Genomic DNA, 18,371 nt, shown 5'->3' with positions numbered 1-18,371 from the left:
GCATTTTGTTAATTCAGATAGTAGATACAGACAAAAAGAGAGAAGGGCTTTACTGTTAGGTGGGTCTCATAAGACGCTATCTGGGGTTATGGAGTGTTCACTCATATTGGTAAGATGTTGCTTAAAGAAATGAGTCTGCAGGTACTTCCAGAATTGAAGACGGAAAAGATCTTTTCTGATCAGGAGGAGGATGATAATCTAGATTTTTGGGGTATTGCCCTTTTTCTGCTGCACTTTCCAGTCTTTTTGTGGTTCATGATTGTATTAGTCGGGTATGAGGGTGTGTAAGTATACCATCTTGAAGATGATACAGCAGATTTTCAACGTGATATGGAGGCTATGTCTCTGAACATGAGAAAAATGCTCTTTTGGGGAAATAGAACTGTGGGACGGCAGAAATAGGGCATCATCTCCACTGAGATCTAATAGGACGATTTGCAGTCTGCTGTGTGATTATAGGAGAAAGCTCTTCGTGCTGTGTAGCAAGATGAGTTGATGCAAGGCTGAGGTTATTTGCAGGTACCAGTGTGAATTCTCAGGGATTTCTTTCTTAGCTGTATGGTAAAGTAGTACAGATTAATTTCTTGGACAAACCTGTACTTTTTCTTATTTTGTAATTGCTGGCAATGTACATAAACCTTTTTTTTTTTATTTTGTAGCTTAATGACGTCTAAATAGGTATGCCTTTAACAATGAGGTTCAGATAAGGCAGTTGTTTGTGTGGTATGTGTTTTCCTGATTAAAACTTCAGATGTAGTGGCGAATCATCCACATTATATTGAATCTTGACATCCTTGCCTCTCAAGAGGATTCTAAATGGTTCCTTGTAGATAAGCATACATCCTTTGGAAATGGTGAAGGTTTCTGGGCTTGGCTCAGACTGGGGGAGGGAGTAGTGGGAGTCGTGAAGGTCATTGTTAGGGATGGGATCTGTTGTTCAGGTAGGACAAAAGCCACAGCAGGACTATGCTCATGAAGTCCACTCCTATGGATAGTGTGTTCAGCAGGTCCACATTATCAGTTCTACAGAGACATTGATGAAGACAAAGGAACTAGGGTCTCCAACTGTGGTAACCTGCAGGTTATTGTCAAACACTTAGAGGGATTTATCTTTACTGCATTTCAGCCTAAAGCCAGATTGCGATTCCTAAGAGTTTTTTCTAAGGTTTGTAATCTGACCTTGCAAGAGATCTACTACACAGTAGATGACCTCACATTGGACAAGGCGCCTAGTATGGTGCACTTTGTGAATAGAATTGATCACATTGATAATAAAAATCATGTAAGGGCATACTAAATTTGAAGCTCACCATAGTATGGGTTGCTTTTCTTTGTAATTGCCAATGGTTGTTTGCTTTTCTGTATCTCATGTTTTATTTTAAAATGTCCTATTGTTCTTTTGGTTCTCTTTGTGACAGTCTGGCTTGTGTTCAGAGGAATCTGAAAGAAACATGTTAGTATTAGATTCCTTACCTTACAATATCCCAGGCGTCAGACTGGATCCGGAAACTTTTACCTAGCAGTACCCCTGGTAGGCGTTGTATGTGGCTCCGCGTCCGTCGTTGGTGCCGGGATGACATCGCCAAAGTATTTAGACGCCGCCCTCAAGCGCTGACGTCAGTTCTTCTCTTTTCTGCGCCAGCTAGCGCAGATCCGGAGAAAGTGGTACCCTTTAGTCAATTTTTGACTAAACTTTTTCGATAATTTTTCGATCCTTTTCGAAGTCTAACAACTCCGAAGGTGCCGGTAGGGATGCCCGGGTTCAAACCCTGCGCCGACTGATGTCGGTTACCGACCCTCACCGCCGATGTCTTCATTGCCTGGGCCTCGACCACGACGACAATGCCTGCTCCGACTGTCTAGCCCTAACGTCTAAAGCTAGGCGGGAGCGGTCCCGCAAGCGACTCGAGCTCTGGCAGTCGGCCCACGCCACTCGAGGTCCCGGTCCGCGAGGAGGTCGAGGGACCAGTCGCGGGGTCGGAGCCACCATAGCTCCGGGAGTTGGCCTCTGTCTTCGGGCTCGAAGTCCTCAGGTATGCACAAGAAGTCAAAGAGACGTCATCGCTCTTCCGACTCCCCCCGACGCTCGCGTGATGTGGCCGGGGGTTCGGGCGACAGTGCGTCCGCGGCTCCGCCGGAGTCGCGGGCGTCGCGGCCTGCTTTATACCCATTGGTCCCTGGGCAGAACGCAACGCCGGAGGAGATCGAGGCCTTCCTCACGGCCATGAGGTCCCTCACTCCTCCGTCGGGCTCCGCGGCGCCTCCGGGCCCAGCGGCCCCGACTGGGGGTCCCAGCGGGTCGGGCGCTTCGGCGCCGACGCCGTCGGGTGCTTCGGTCCCAACGCCGCCGGTGACTTTGGTCCCGGCGCCGCAGGCCCCTGCAGGATCTGGGTCCGGATCCGAATCGTCGCCGGTCGACCTCACGACCTCACCGGCGCCGGCCCCCATGGTGTCGGCGCCGCCTCCAAGCAGCGCATTCCCCGATCCCTCCCTCGATTCGTGTCCGGCGCCGGAACGGCGCTGCTCGGCGCCGTATCCGACGCCGAAGGGAGATTTTTACTTCTATGACCCGGCCCCTTCCTTTGGTCTTGAGTCTTAGGAGATGGGTGGCGAGGGGAATTGGGAGGCGTCTGAGGACCCTCTGGCACATGAGTATCAGTCTTATCAGGACTGGACAGGTGAGCTAAGGGAGGCCAGTGGTCTGGATACCTCGCCGGACACTGGTTTTGTCTCTCCTCCTACCGTGGCTATGGAGGAGGGAGCTGCCTATAGTGTGGTACTGACGCGGGCAGCCAAGGCCTTGGGCCTGGAGCTCCCCGTCACGGCCGTGAGGACTAACCTCCTCACTTATGTCCCTAAACCGCAGGCCAGCTCGGCCGAGCCTCTGCTGCCGTTTAATGAGGCCTTGTCTGACGTTCTTCTGGGCACTTGGTCCAAGCCCGCTACAGGTCAGCCTGTAGATAGGAACGTGGCCAGACGCCACCGCCCGGATCCGGGCGACCCTTGCTTCCTGTCCACCCATCCCACCCACGAGAGCCTGGTCATCCAGGCCTCTAATTCCCAGACCGCATTCCCGACGGCCCCTCCCGATCGGGAATCCAAGGTACGAGTAATATGGAAAGAAGGTATTCTCTTCCCTAAGCTTAGGGCTGCAGTCAGTCAACACCGCGTGCCTCTTGGGCCGTTATACCCACTCTCTGTGGGACACGGTCACGGACGTGCTGCCACAATGTCCGGTGGAGGTCCAGACTAAACTCACCCAAGCCCTTGCGGAGGATCGAGATGCAGCACGGTACTCCATCCGTTGTGGGCTGGATACCACGGACTCACTGGGCAGAGCGATGGCAACGACGGTGGCGATTTGTCGCCACACCTGGTTGAGGTCCGCCAACTTTTCGGCTGATGTCCAGAACACCCTTATGGACATGCCGTTTGATGGCTGTCGCCTCTTTGGCGACAAGGCAGACCATGCGCTTGAGCGCTTTAAGGACTCCAGGGCTACGACCAAGTCCTTGGGCCTCTCGGCCCCGTGCCAGCAAATGGCTGCCTTTCGCTCCTTTCCTGGCCAAGGAAGGGGCACCCCCCCCACGTCCTGCCAGCCACGGGCTGCAGACTATCGTCCAGCGCGTCGGCGGTTGTGGAAACCACCGTGGCGGCGGTCGGGAACAACGGCAAAGCCAGTCCACAACCGCCCCCGCAGCATCCGCCTCGAAACCCTCCTAGTCCGCGCTTTCAGGCCCATGTGATGCCAGTGGGGGGCAGGGTTCGCCATCACCACCTCCACTGGCGCACTGTCACATCGGACAGGTGGGTGCTGCAGATCATCCGAAGGGGCTACTCCCTCCCCTTCGAGGCGACCCCTCCAGCCATGCCACCGCGATACCACCGCATGTCGGGGGATCACTTGACACTTCTACGAGAGGAAGTTACAGCCCTCTTGGCCAAGGGTGCCATCGAGCGCGTTCCTGGGCCAGAAGTAGGGTGTGGTTGTTACTCCCACTACTTTCTGGTACACCAGAAGGGCAAAGGGGGCCTACGCCCTATCTTGGACCTACGGAACGTCAACGGCTTCCTCCGGCAGGAGAAGTTCAAGATGCTGACACTAGCTCAGGTCCTATCTGCCCTGGACCCAGGAGACTGGATGGTAGCGTTGGACTTGCAGGACGCTTATTTTCATATCCCTGTCCTGCCGGCTCACCGGCGTTACCTGCGGTTCACGGTAGGCCACGAGCACTTTCAGTTTACCTTGCTCCCCTTTGGCCTTACCAGCGACCCACAGGTGTTCACGAAGGTGATGGCGTTGGTCGCAGCTCATCTGCGCAGGTTAGGTGTTTCAGTCTTCCCCTACCTCGACGACTGGTTGTTGAAGGCGGACTCGCCCCAGACAGTCTTCAGCCACCTTCAGACTACGGCCGACCTCCTGCACCTGCTGGGGTTCTCCATCAATGTGCCGAAGTCACACCTGTGTCCCTCTCAGCAGCTCCTCTTCATCGGAGTGGTTCTGGACTCAGCGCATTTTCGGGTTTATCCTCCCGAACAGCGGGTTTGGGATATTCAGGCTCTGATTGCAATCTTTCAGCCGTTATCCCGAGTCTCGGTCAGGTTGACGCTGCGGCTTCTGGGGCTAATGGCCTCCTGCATTCTTCTGGTGCTTCACGCCCGAAGGCGGATGCGGGCTCTGTAGTGGGACCTGAAGTTTCAGTGGGCCCAGCATCAGGGCAACCTGTCCGACCATGTCTTGATCTTGAAGGGCACTGCAAGACAGTTGCAGTGGTGGCTCACGGACCGCGATTGGGTCAGCGGCAGATCCCTCTCCCTACCCCAACCGGAGCACGTGGTTGTGACGGACGCGTCCCTCCAGGGCTGGGGAGGGCACATGGGAGAGGCGGAGATCAGAAGTCTCTGGTCTCCGGCAGATTCCCGGCTCCACATCAACCTTCTGGAGCTGCGGGCGATCCGGCTTGCACTGAAGGCATTCCTCCCCTCTGTCCGGGGGAGTGTAGTGCAGGTGTTCACGGACAACACCACCGCCATGTGGTACCGCAACAAACAGGGCGGGGTGGGGTCGTGGGCCCTTTGCCAGGAGGCTCTACGCCTTTTGCAGTGGCTGGAACATCAGGGCATGACCCTGGTGGTTCAACACCTGGCAGGTTCCCTGTACGCCAGGGCGGACAAACTCAGCCGTCAGTGCATGATGGATCACGAATGATTAGTATTAAGTATTAAAAAAAGGTTAAGACACTGCGTCACTGTAGATCGGCCACTACAGAACCCATACTGACTGATGGACATGATATTATTTTCCAGCGTCCAATCAGAAAGTCTCTGCAGCATAATTCTTCCTATAATTTTGACCATGGAGTCTATTAAAGAAATAGGCCTATAACAATTAGGGCTACTTTTGTCCCCTTTCTTAAACACCGGGACAATCGTAGATACCCCTCATGATTGTGGACAACCGTATTTTGCTGCAGCATTAAAAACGGACACTAAAATGGGTGCCCAAAAACTTGGCCCAGATTTAAATAAATCAGGAGGGATCCCATCGGGACCAGGAGCTTTCCCAGCTGTTAGTCCCTCAATAAACTCGATAACCTCCTCCCTAGAAAAACTAGTCAGCTCACCATTAACACTAGGGGCGAAGATAGACCTTTCATCCACCGGGCTACAATATAATTGCTTAAAGTGTTGTTCCCACTCTTCCTTCGAGATGTAACATTCTAGGCCATCACCCGGCACCTAGACCAGGAAAGGTTTCTTCATTATTGCCCAGAATCTAGAGCTACACCGTAAGTTGGAAGGGTCAAGAATCTCTCTCCATGCCTCCTCTCTTAAAAATTCCTTATGTTTGGTAATAGTAGATTTGTAGCATTTACGACACAGTTGAACTGTCTCCTTTATTCTAGGTCTAGCTGACAGTGCCAGCCTTAAATTTCTGGCTGCTTTAGAACAATCCCGATTAAACCACTTTGGTCCCACAGATTCAATTTCTTTGCTGGGACCGACAATAGCTGTGTTACCTTGGCCGAAAAACTTTGGAAGGCTTCGAGGACCTCCCTCGGTTGTGGCCCTTCTTGTGTATATGCCAGGATTTCATCAGCACAGATGGTTTTAATATCTGTATACAACAAATCTGGGGTAACTTTAGACCATTTAAGGCGACGTCTCCCATCAGTTGTGCTTACCATACCTGAACTGAGATTTGGGCCAGCATTAACTATCCAGGGACCCCTCAAGTGGACAGTGAGTGGATTATGATCACTGAATTCACTTGGTTCAATGGCAAAGGAATCCACAAAGGACTGCATTGGGGATGTTATTAATACATAGTCAATGAATGTTCCCCTGCCATGCCCCTTAAAGGATGGAATCTCAAAACACTTTGTAGGGTCCGTCAATGCCATGGTCGGTGTTAAAATCTAAATCATTAAGAAAATCATTGAAAAGTTTACCCTCCGTTGTATGTTCCAAGTGCATGCCCTCTAAGTGCGGACAGCGCAAATCTGAGATACTTTTAAAAAGAAGATCCCCACAAGGATGAACATTTAAAATCACCCAATATCAGCAGGTTATGAATACAATCCCTCATGTTATTTCTAATAAAAACATTCAGTGCGGATATCTCACTATTAACTGAGCATAAATTGACCGCATTATAAAAATTGATCAAACCAAACATACAGTTCTCTCCCGTCAAAATTAAACCGATAATGCCAGAATTGTTTGCATTAGCTCTACGAATTTTTCACAATAACGTAACAGAGATGAACGTAACCAAAACCCCCTTTGCTCTTCCCCTGGTTGTTGCTATTGCAGGGACATCAAATGCTTTGTAACCTTCCAAGAAATGGTTACACTCAACTGACCAGGTCTCCTGCAAACAGATAACCTGAAACTGCTTGATGTACGCAATCCAATTACAGTCCTCCATTTTAGCACCCAATCCTGCAATGTTCCAAGAAATCACATTATTTCCAATTAGTCTTACCCGTGTGCTTTCCTCAAGACCCATTTCATCCAATATCTCTGATACTTGTCCCACAGATTCCTCACATCAGTCGCATGCCTCCAGGCCTGAGAGGGAATCAAATCTGTTCTGCGTTACAACATTGAACCCATTCATACCATGACTATCAACATTGTATCGATAAACTACTTCAGGAACCGAAGGCTGGAAAGGGATAAATGGACCAACTGCCCCGCGTTTAGGAGGGGCTTTAATTAAATGGGTATAAAAATACCCAAGGGGACATACACACACACTGTCCACATCGTAAACTAAAGAGGCTGCTCTTAATAGGACTGTGGCCACGTGTTGGGGGTATTTAAAATTAACTACAATGCAATCCCCACTAGATGTTTTTTTAGACGGGCCAATCCAGTTCACTCTTCGAGTTGACAGAATTTGGTCAGAATATGCAATTGGAAAGCCACATTTATTGTTTAACCATGGTACTGTTTTGTTTTTTAATGAATCATGGGATTCCTCATGCGACTGAGCTAAATGAGGTTCAATGGTCATAACATTTGTTAGAACAACCACATAGGGTGCACAATCAGGAGGAAGGTTAATGAAGCGACTTTTCCCCACTTGTCTAATGTCTGGGTTACCCTCAGGAACTACTATAGGCAATAAATTCTGACCAAGTGAAAGTGTAGAACTATATGGTGCGGGTTCAGATACAACCATTTTCTGACTATTTTGTAGATGCATACTACAAGTTCCCTGCCCGTCTCTATTATGGCCCTTATCCACAGTCTTCGATTTTACGACTGGGGTAGAAGATAGATGTGATGTTATTAATGCACCTAATCTATTAACTTCTGAGGCCACGCTATCCAATTTAACTATCAAGGGTTTCATTAACTCTTCAATCTTTGCCTCTAATTTTTTTTCAAGGGAACCAATCATAAGATCAAATTGTTCCAGATTGATATTTATGGCCGCTTCATTATTCCCCACTTGTAAATCAGATTCTCTGGCATGGCTATTTGGCGCTGGTTGTACTATATCTGCTCTTTTCTTCCCGTGCTTCCCCCCACGTTTAGACGTTATCTTTCTACATGATCTCACTGGTCTAGGGGAAGGTGAGGGCAATAGTTGCTCAGTTGCCTCAGTAGATATGTTGGATACATGTTCCTCGAAACCAACATCAACCTGTGCTCCAACAGCCATGACAGACATATTGCTCACTTCAGGTGTATCATCTATGACTGAGTCTACAGCTAAGGACGGCATGACATCATCATCTAGCAACTGGTTACTCCCACGACCTAATGAGGCCCTACGTTCACTGTTAATTTGATTTACCTTTTTAACTAGATAATTATCCATAGTGCCTAATCCAGGAGCAGACCTATCTTTATTAATTTTAGACATTGTCCTACTATAGAACAAGTCAACAAACTTCAAAAAGCACTTTTAACCGTTCACAGGTGAAATACAATGAAAGCCCAAAGTCCGTGGCCAGCCCGGCCTCCTCTGGCCTCTGAGGGCCTAAGAGGGCCCGCCCTTTGTCCGGGCTTAGCCCGGCGTGTCCCGCGCGCGTTCCCGCGACGCGGGGGCTGAGCTCCTTTTTGTGCGCCTCCTGGAGCGGGAAATGCGGGTGGCGGCGGCTACTGCCGTAAAGGCGTGTGGAACTTGCAGTCCTAGTGACCCTGTGCCCCCCTCCACACTGCGGCCGCTGCTGATTGAAATGCTGCGGTGGCGGGAGGGAGACAGACAAAGCCGGTGAGCCTGCGTGAGCCTGCGTGTCCAGAAGTATGCCCCCGAGATGCTGCTAGAGTCCCCCGCTCATCCGGTGCTGAGCTCCTTTTTGTGCGCCTCCTGGTGCGGGAAATGCGGGTGGCGGCGGCTTCTGCCGTAAAGGTGTGTGGGACTTGCAGTCCTAGTGACCCTGTGCCCCCCTCCACACTGCGGCCGCTGCTGATTGAAATGCTGCGGTGGCGGGAGGGAGACAGACAAAGCCGGTGAGCCTGCATGTCCAGAAGTATGCCCCCGAGATGCTGCTAGAGTCCCCCGCTCCGCCGGGGCTGAGCTCCTTTTTGTGCGCCTCCTGGCGCGGGAAATGCAGGTGGCGGCAGCTTCTGCCGTAAAGGCGTGTGGGACTTGCAGTCCTCGTGACCCTGTGCCCCCCTCCACACTGCGGCCGCTGCTGATTGAAATGCTGCGGTGGCGGGAGGGAGACAGACCAAGCCGGTGAGCCTGCGTGTCCAGAAGTATGCCCCTGAGATGCTGCTAGAGTCCCCCGCTCCGCCGGGGCTGAGCTCCTTTTTGTGCGCCTCCTGGCGCGGGAAATGCGGGTGGCGGCGGCTTCTGCCGTAAAGGCGTGTGGGACTTGCAGTCCTAGTGACCCTGTGCCCCCCTCCACACTGCGGCCGCTGCTGATTGAAATGCTGCGGTGGCGGGAGGGAGACAGACAAAGCCGGTGAGCCTGCGTGTCCAGAAGTATGCCCTCGAGATGCTGCTAGAGTCCCCCGCTCCGCCGGGGCTGAGCTCCTTTTTGTGCGCCTCCTGGCGCGGGAAATGCGGGTGGCGGCGGCTTCTGCCGTAAAGGCGTGTGGGACTTGCAGTCCTAGTGACCCTGTGCCCCCCTCCACACTGCGGCCGCTGCTGATTGAAATGCTGCGCTGGCGGGAGGGAGACAGACAAAGCCGGTGAGCCTGCGTGTCCAGAAGTATGCCCCCGAGATGCTGCTAGAGTCCCCCGCTCCGCCGGGGCTTAGCTCCTTTTTGTGCGCCTCCTGGTACGGCAAATGCGGGTGGCGGCGGCTTCTGCCGTAAAGGCGTGTGGGACTTGCAGTCCTAGTGACCCTGTGCCCCCCTCCACACTACGGCCGCTGCTGATTGAAATGCTGCGGTGGCGGGAGGGAGACAGACAAAGCAAAGCCGGTGAGCCTGCGTGTTCAGAAGTATGCCCCTGAGATGCTGCTAGAGTCCCCCGCTCCGCCGGGGCTGAGCTCCTTTTTGTGCACCTCCTGGCGCGGGAAATGCGGGTGGCGACGGCTTCTGCCATAAAGGCGTGTGGGACTTGCAGTCCTAGTGACCCTGTGCCCCCCTCCACACTGCGGCCGCTGCTGATTGAAATGCTGCGCTGGCGGGAGGGAGACAGACAAAGCTGGCGAGCCTACATGAGCCTGCGTGTCCAGAAGTATGCCCCCGAGATGCTGCTAGAGTCCCCCGCTCCGCCGGGGCTGAGCTCCTTTTTGTGCGCCTCCTGGCACGGGAAATGCGGGTGGCGGCGGCTTCTGCCGTAAAGGCGTGTGGGACTTGCAGTCCTAGTGACCCTGTGCCCCCCTCCACACTGCGGCCGCTGCTGATTGAAATGCTGCGGTGGCGGGAGGGAGGCAGATTAAGCCGGTGAGCCTGCGTGTCCAGAAGTATGTCCCCGAGATGCTGCTAGAGTCCCCCGCTCCGCTGGGGCTGAACTCCTTTTTGTGCGCCTTCTGGCACGGGAAATGCGGGTGGCGGCGGCTTCTGCCGTAAAGGCATGTGGGACTTGCAGTCCTAGTGACCCTGTGCCCCCCTCCACACTGCGGCTGCTGCTGATTGAAATGCTGCGGTGGCGGGAGGGAAACAGACAAAGCCGGTGAGCCTGCGTGTCCAGAAGTATGCCCCCGAGATGCTGCTAGAGTCCCCCACCGCCATGTGGTACTGCAACAAACAGGGCGGGGTGGGGTCGTGGACCCTTTGCCAGGAGGCTCTACGCCTCTTGCAGTGGCTGGAACATCAGGGCATGACCCTGGTGGTTATACACCTGGCAGGTTCCCTGAACGCCAGGGCGGACGAACCCAGCTGTTGGTGCATGATGGATCACGAATGGCGTCTGAACTCGGACGTGGCGCAAGGCTTCTTTCAGCAGTGGGGAGAGCCTTGGTTCGATTTATTCTCCACAGAAGAGAACGCGCAATGTCATCAGTTCTGCTCGTTGTAATTTCCAAGGCGGTACTTGAGACGCTTTTTGTCGCGAGTGGATCTGCGGTCTGGTGTACGCCTTTCCGCTTATACCATTTCTGCCCACAGTGCTGAAGAAGAGCAGGCGCGACAGGGCCCAAGTTATCCTTGTGGCTCCGGACTGGGCACGAAGATTCTGGTATCCCGAGCTACTCAGTATGTCTCTCGATCCCACGATTCGTCTGCCTCTTCAGGAGGAGCTTCTGTCGCAGCAGCAGGGGACGGTCCGCCACCCGAACCTGTCCAGTCCCCACCTCCATGCTTTGAGATTGAAAGGCGACAGTTGAGGCCATTTGACTTGCATCCTGAAGTTTGTGATGTAATTCTGGCTGCCAGGCGTCCCTCCACAAAGTCGGTATACGCTTGCAGGTGGAACAAGTTTGTGGCATGGTGCACAGCAAAGGCTGTGGATCCCCTTTCTGCCCCTCTTTCTGAGGTTCTCCTCTTCCTTGTTTCTCTTGCCCAGCAGGGCTCTGCTCTGGGCACTATCAAGGGCTACCTTTCTGCCCTTTCCGCCTTCTTTTTTTTTTTTTTTTTTTGAAAACCTTTATTGAATTATTCAAAGTATTACAAGCGCAGGCCTACAACCACGGGGGCCGGCCGCAAACTCAGGGATTAGATTCAAGTGGCATGCACATATATACGACCAAGTAATATCAACGAGACAAGCATAGCCTGGGATTGTATGTGCCACTAAGTGAAGGATATCAAAGGTTTCATTTTTTTGTTATGAAGAAGCATTAGTGGCTGCACTATCAATGGCGTCACACCGTACAATAAAATTAAGAAGAGATGGGGGGGACGTACCCCGCATTGCAATCAGGACCAGGTGATGAACAATACAGCCTTAGACACACTACGCCCGCCGAGGAAGACAAGGAGTAAAAGTCAGTGTAATAGCGAGCGATTCAGCTAGAGCATCCTCCCGAAAACCCACCCTCCGGAGACAGTGAGGTACAGGCAAGTATAGATGCCAGATTGAGAAAGAAGTGAGATAAAGAGAGACAGCCAACCTACTGAAGAGGAAGGGAAACCCCACCGAAAGAGAAAAGAAGAAAGAAAGGGACCATAGAACAAAACAAACTAAAATAATAAATCCCCCCAACACCCGCCACCCTGCACCCCTGTAATGGCTACGGCCAACCCCACTAACAGCGTGCCTGTCGCCCCGGAACTGCCCTAAAGAAAGGAAAGAAAGCCCCGCCAGCAGCAACCTCCCCAAAATTCAATGTCAACTGTTAAAGCGGGTACTGAACACATACATGGGGAGAACTCCAACAAAAAATACCCGACTCCCAGTAATATACACGGTACTTATCCGGCATAGAGCACATAGAGGAGCTAACCCCAAATGTCAAAGTCAACCCTGACCAGTTCGGTTCTTCACGAAAGCCCATGTTGCCCAAGCCATAGCAATCACGAAGAAAGCGAAGCGTCTAAGACAGTTCAAAACAATGGTGACGGATCGAGGAGAGGAGACAAGATGGCGACATCCGAAAATTCGACAATGGAGGATGAAGAAGGAAGACGAACCTCTCCAAAAGTCACTGAAGAACTGTCTGTGGCGGTAAAAACCTTTAGCAACAATGTTCCGTCGAACAGGAATGGAGCAGGGAAAGCCAACGACGTTCATAGGTGTACCATCCATGAGGCCAGAGTCATCAAAATAGGCTAAATCAGGCTTCCACCCGGGGATCTCTAAATGGTACGGAGAGTAATCCACGGGGTCCGAGGCGTGCTGACAACTTGTCGGAATATCCTCGTCTGGTTTCAAGTGTACGTCATCCAGCATTACAGACATCCGTTGGCACAGGACGGCGAAGTGAGAGCGGAGCGCCCCAATGGCGGCCATTACGGACCTCAGCGATGGTGTGCCGTCAGTCCCCCCATCTCCTCCGGCATGAGACGAGGCATGATTTGGGCCCCTGAAACACCGTCCAGGAACCAGGCACACACGGAGCTGATGACAACAGCGAGCGCTCACACAACATGCAGAGTCGGTACTTCGCCACTCGTGGGGGCCAGCCCGTAGACCCCGGCTCCCCAGGGGGTCACCGGGCGTAGGATCCCCGACCGCGGTCACCGATATCCCCTGCGTCACTGTGCCGTGTCCTGGAATTAAGCCGGATACTCAGTTGCCAACTGGAATTAGAAGGAGTGGACCGAGAGCGGAAGACCGGAAGCAACCCTGGTCCCACAGCCGATGTTGATCACTTCCAACCCGGATGGGCCAGAAATCGAGGTCCCGGCGGAAGCCCTGGAATAGGCCGAGAAGTAAATTCGACGTAACTTCGTCACCCGGTAAGTTGGAGAGTCCGGGTTTGCACCGCAAGAGTCAGGAGCACTTCATACATGAGGGAGTCCGACGTGTGTGAAGGATGGAAGGCAGGATATACGAGCTGCCGATGGAGGTCGGCGGAGCCGGGAGCTTATGCGGCCATCTTGGATCGTGGCGTAGCTCCTCCCCTCCTTTCCGCCTTCTTAAGGCTACCTGATCAGCCTTCTTTGTTCAAGTACCCGGTTGTTAACAGATTCTTAAAGAGCATCATTCATATGTTCCCCCCTGTTCCTTTCGTGATGCCTCAGTGGGACTTGAACCTTGTACTTACTTTCCTGATGTGCACTCCCTTCGAGCCACTTCACAACTGTCCTCTCCGTCTTCTTACCCTTAAGACTGCTTTCCTGGTTGCCATCACCTCTGCCAGGAGAGTGAGTGAGCTCCAGGCTCTTTCATCCAAGCCTCCTTTCCTTTCTGTCCATCCGGACAAGGTTGTGTTGCGGACAAGACCCTCTTTCCTTCCCAAGGTAGTCACAGCCTTCCACATCGGGCAGTCCATTACCTTGCCCACCTTCTTTCCGCCTCCGCATCCCTCTAAAGAGGAAGAGCGGATCCACTGTCTGGACCCAAAATGTGTGCTCTCTTTCTATTTGGATCGCACACGCCAGTTCCGGGTAGATGACCAACTCTTTGTTGGTTACGTGGGCGCTATGAAGGGTCGGGCGGTGCACAAATGGACCATCTCTCGGTGGGTCGTCTTGTGCATCAAGGCGTGCTACTCCTTGGCTAAAAAGGAGCCTCCTGTTGGGTTGAGAGCCCATTCCACTCGGGCCACGGCGGCTACTACTGCCCTGGGCCGGGGAGTCCCCTTGCAGGACATATGTCGGGCAGCTTCGTGGGCCTCGCTGCACACGTTCGCAAGACACTACTGCCTGGACAGCCAAGTCCAGAGGGATGGCTTCTTTGGACTTTCTGGTGTGATTATTGGTTCACAGACCCAGCACTGGGTTGGTATTGCTGGGGTATCTATTCTAAGTTAAGGAATCTAATACTAACCTGTTTCTTTCAGATGCACAAGTTACTTACCTTCGGTAACGATATATCTGTAAGAAACAGTAGTTAGTATTAGATTCCTTACCGTCCCACCCATCCTCCCCGTTCTGCGAACCGATATCTAGGGTTAAGGCCATCCCCTTTCAGGGCCCTAGTTTCATGGCACCAGTGTTGGTTTTTATCATGGCTCTGCGTATAAGAACTGATGTCAGCGCGCGAGGGCGGCGTCTAAGTACTCCGGCGACGTCATCCCGGCGCCGACGACGGACGCGGAGCCGCAGACGACGCCTACCGACGCGCAGGGGTACTGCTACGCAAAAGTTTCCGGATCCAGTCTGATGCCTGGGGATATTCTAAGGTAAGGAATCTAATACTAACTACTGTTTCTTACAGATATATCGTTACCGAAGGTAAGTAACTTGTGTGTCTGGCAGCTGCCTGCTGCTCTGGAACCAGATAGCCTCTCGGTTGGTTGTGGGTCCATTACTATGAATATATACTTGGATATTCTTTTGGTATCCAAAGTTTGAATCTTCGTTTCAAGACTCTTTTATACTTGTGGAAAACCTTCACTACATTTGGTAACAGGAGTGGGGCGATGTTGTTCCTGCTGCTCTGGACCCACTGACCATTCCACGTCACATCTGCCCAGGAAGCACCCCTTCGGAACCTAAGATACACAGCCATGTGAGTACCTGTTTTGCGGTACAATAAATCGGTATTTGGCTGCCACCCGTGTCCCCTTCAAAAACGTTTGGTGCGACATCCCTTGCAGGCTGTGCCGCATGAAGATACCGTGCCATCTCGTGCAGGCCGCAGCTCGTGAAGGTAAAAGAGGTGTTGTGACGTGTGCTGGTGTGCGAGACTCTACTCACGGACGAAGCGTGCAAAGTTGAATACCGCCAAGCTTTCAGTACGTGAGAGCGCTCCGGCTTACGTCGACCTGTCACGCTAGCGTGCAGTCATCTTGATACAAGAAGATAAGAACACTGTCCCTCTCACACGCCTGTACCTCTCACACCCGGGAGACTTCACCAGCTGCTTTACCGGATCGGTTAACCAGCAGCAACACAATCGAAGCTGGCTGACAACCATAACCCTACGAATAGGGTCTCACAATATTTAATAGCTGCATATTCTGAATACTCGTCTGCTTCACAGAATATAGAATCTGCTTCATGAGGAAACTTTAATTAAATGGAATTCTGGTCTCTTTATCCTTTGAGAGCATCTACTACTATTTACCTTCTGGACGGAAGTACAACCGACAATAAGGACCGTAATGATAGGAATTTAGCCATGAAAAAGTTGCTGTGTACTTAATGGTAGCGACGAAACACGTATTGGCTAGGCTAAGAATCTGTACCAAGGAACGCACAACAAGGACAATAAATCCTGGAACCACATTGAGCAGTGGATGAACAGTGTTTTTATTTCCTATACTCATTACTGTACTAACTAATTTCTATGTACCACTAGCGGGTGCAGGGGACCTTGGAGTACTTTGCCTGTGGTTTACCACAGTCCAGGGAGAGGGGTGATTCTTCCTGCCCTTTTGCACCACACTGACACCTAAGTTCACCCTATAATATTTGCGTACTACCTTAGAGCGCCATAATTCCACTAGAAAAACCACCGGACGAGCAGTGTCTACAGGAAGATAAGAGTTCCACCGGATGGCCGTGGAATATCTGAGCTGGCAACATCCTGTTTGTCACACATCTGGGAGGTTCGATCTTGTTTGACAGCACATCAGCATGTTGGGCCTGTTTTTTTACCTCAACGTGTTGCAATTTCAGCAGTTCTGCAGTTGCACTACTTCATTAGTCCACTTTTTCATTGACCAGGTAACTGTCATTTTTTGTTTTTTCCTGTAATTCAATGTCTGGTTCAACCATCTTTTGTGAATGCTTTCAGATGTCATGAAGGGCAGATTTGCAGTGTTGACAGTGCGTTGGGGTCTTCTTTTTATCCCCTCAACGTGTGGTAATCTCGTATGTTCCAGTTTGCATTCATTGCTTTTGTACATTTTAACCAACTAGGTAATTTTTACTGGCTTTTATACTGATCATATTTAAATATTTCCTTGTTTGTTCAGCTTTGAGTTGTTTTGAAATGTGGCTAGCAGTCAAGGTGTCACCCTACCACCACCAATCTTGCAGAAAGCTGGGAAACATGACATTAAATGGTTGGAGTGGCTTCACATTTTCAAAAACTACTTGACTTCAATTGACGCTGATGGGTATTCTCCTTCAAGGAAAATTGCTTTGTTGTTTAACCACTTGGGTATAGCAGGTCAGAGGGTTATTGAAAACCTTCCTCGCTTTCCTGCGCTGGTGTCTGAGGATACTCCTAGGAACGGTTACCTTGAAGCAAATGGCAGATGAGGAAGCAATACTCAGATGCCTCTAGTATTCTGTTGGAAAGATTTAATTTTGCAATGTGTAAGCAGTCTTGTGATGAGTCTGTAGAAGACTATGTTGCTATGTTAAAGGTGTTGGCTGAAAAATGTGAGTTTGGTGAAAATATTAAAACATACATTTAGGACCAGTTTGTATTTTATTGCTTCTCAAAACAAATACAAGAGCAATTACTGTCCTGACTTAATCCCACATTAGCGGAGACTATCGATGTTGCCAAAAGCATTGAAAGATCAATAGTTACTTCTAAGATACTGTTGAATCATGCTGCACAATCTCAACTTTCTGATAATTCTAAGGTGAATGAGAATGCTGTTTTGTGCGGTCAGTGGCAGTTTATTGATAAGAATTATCAGACAAACCAGCCAGGATGCAGGCAATTGGTTTGTTTCCGTTGTGGTTCAAAGAATCCGACTTGTCCTGCAATCAGTAGGAAGTGTATTTGTCGCAAGATGGGCCATTTTTAAAGGTTATGGTGTTGGCAACAACCTTATTAAGGTTAAAATAAGCAATGGGAGTGTGGATAATACTTAGTGTGTGGTGCAGGACTGTAGCAAAAAGTTTTCTAATGTGTTTTTAACTGTGGACATACCTGCTAGTTCTTTTGGCAATCCAGGGAATAAAATCAACGGGCCCATTGTTGATGCAATTGTTGGTGGAGAAATAATCACCGCAATAGCGGATTCAGGAGCGCCTGTTACAATCCAAGGAGATCGTACATTGTGTAAAGATATAGACCTGCTGGGATTCTTTTGGTCTACTGTGGAATGTTTGGGAAGGTCCAGTAATACAAAGGTGTATGTGGCTGTGAAAGGTAGAGCTATAGTGGGTTGGAAAGATCTTGCAGGGTTGGGTATTATTTTACACCCAGCGCAAGACCCTCCCATTGTATTGGGAGCACCTTCTACTTATCTTTTATCACTAGATGTGGAGGATGATATTGTGAATAGCATGGTTGAGTCCTACCCTGGAGTTTTTAAGGATGCTGTGGGGATGGTACAGGGTTTTGAGCATTGCATAAAGCGCAAGAAAAATGCTTTACCTGTCATGCACAAGTCAGGCCTGTGCCGCTCAGTATAAGGGAGGACCTGAAACTACTTTTAAAGAAACTGAAGACTGAAGGGATCATTGCACCCATTAATGCTTCAGAATCGGTTCCTCTAGTCGTATTGACTAAGAAAAAGACTAGTGATTTTGAGGTTGTGCGGATTTGAGGTCCATTCAAGCAAAACATCCTAGTTGATTATCATCCTCGCCCACATATTCAGGAAATGATTGCAAACATTGGATACTCAAAGTATTTTTCAACAATTGATTTGCACTCTGCGTATCACCAGATCCAACTCTCAGAAGAATCACAGTCACTCACTGCCTTTATGACTCCATTTGTGCGTTCAGATACTTGAGGTTGCCTTTTGGACTTTCATCCGCTGCAAGTGTTTTTCAAAAGTTAATGGATGGGCTGTTTGGTGATATGCCACATGTGCAGACCTTTCAGGATTATATCTTGATTATTACAGAAAGCAGAGACAAGCCCATACAGGTATTACACAAGGTTCTGGAAGTATTGCAACCCAGAGGGATGACTGTGAAACTGAGTAAATGCAAATTTTTAGTAAGAGAAGTTGAATACTTATGGCAACTCATTTCTGAGAAAGGAATTAAGC

The 18,371-nt window shown here is 50.6% G+C and overlaps 1 protein-coding gene and 1 pseudogene across 7 annotated transcripts in view; one reads left to right on the top strand and one right to left on the bottom strand.

Moving 5' to 3' along the window:
- The window catches only part of PLCE1 (phospholipase C epsilon 1), a 1,649,974-nt gene that overhangs the window by 845,911 nt on the left and 785,692 nt on the right, over positions 1-18,371 (top strand). The window lies entirely within an intron of this gene.
- LOC147711753 (uncharacterized) lies at positions 5,200-6,931 on the bottom strand (annotated as a pseudogene).

The sequence above is a fragment of the Lissotriton vulgaris genome, chromosome 5 (assembly GCF_964263255.1).
Source record: "Lissotriton vulgaris chromosome 5, aLisVul1.2, whole genome shotgun sequence".
NCBI classification, from domain to species: Eukaryota; Metazoa; Chordata; class Amphibia; order Caudata; family Salamandridae; genus Lissotriton; species Lissotriton vulgaris.
Note: the sequence above shows the minus strand (reverse complement) of the source record. Positions and strands in the feature narration are given on the sequence as shown.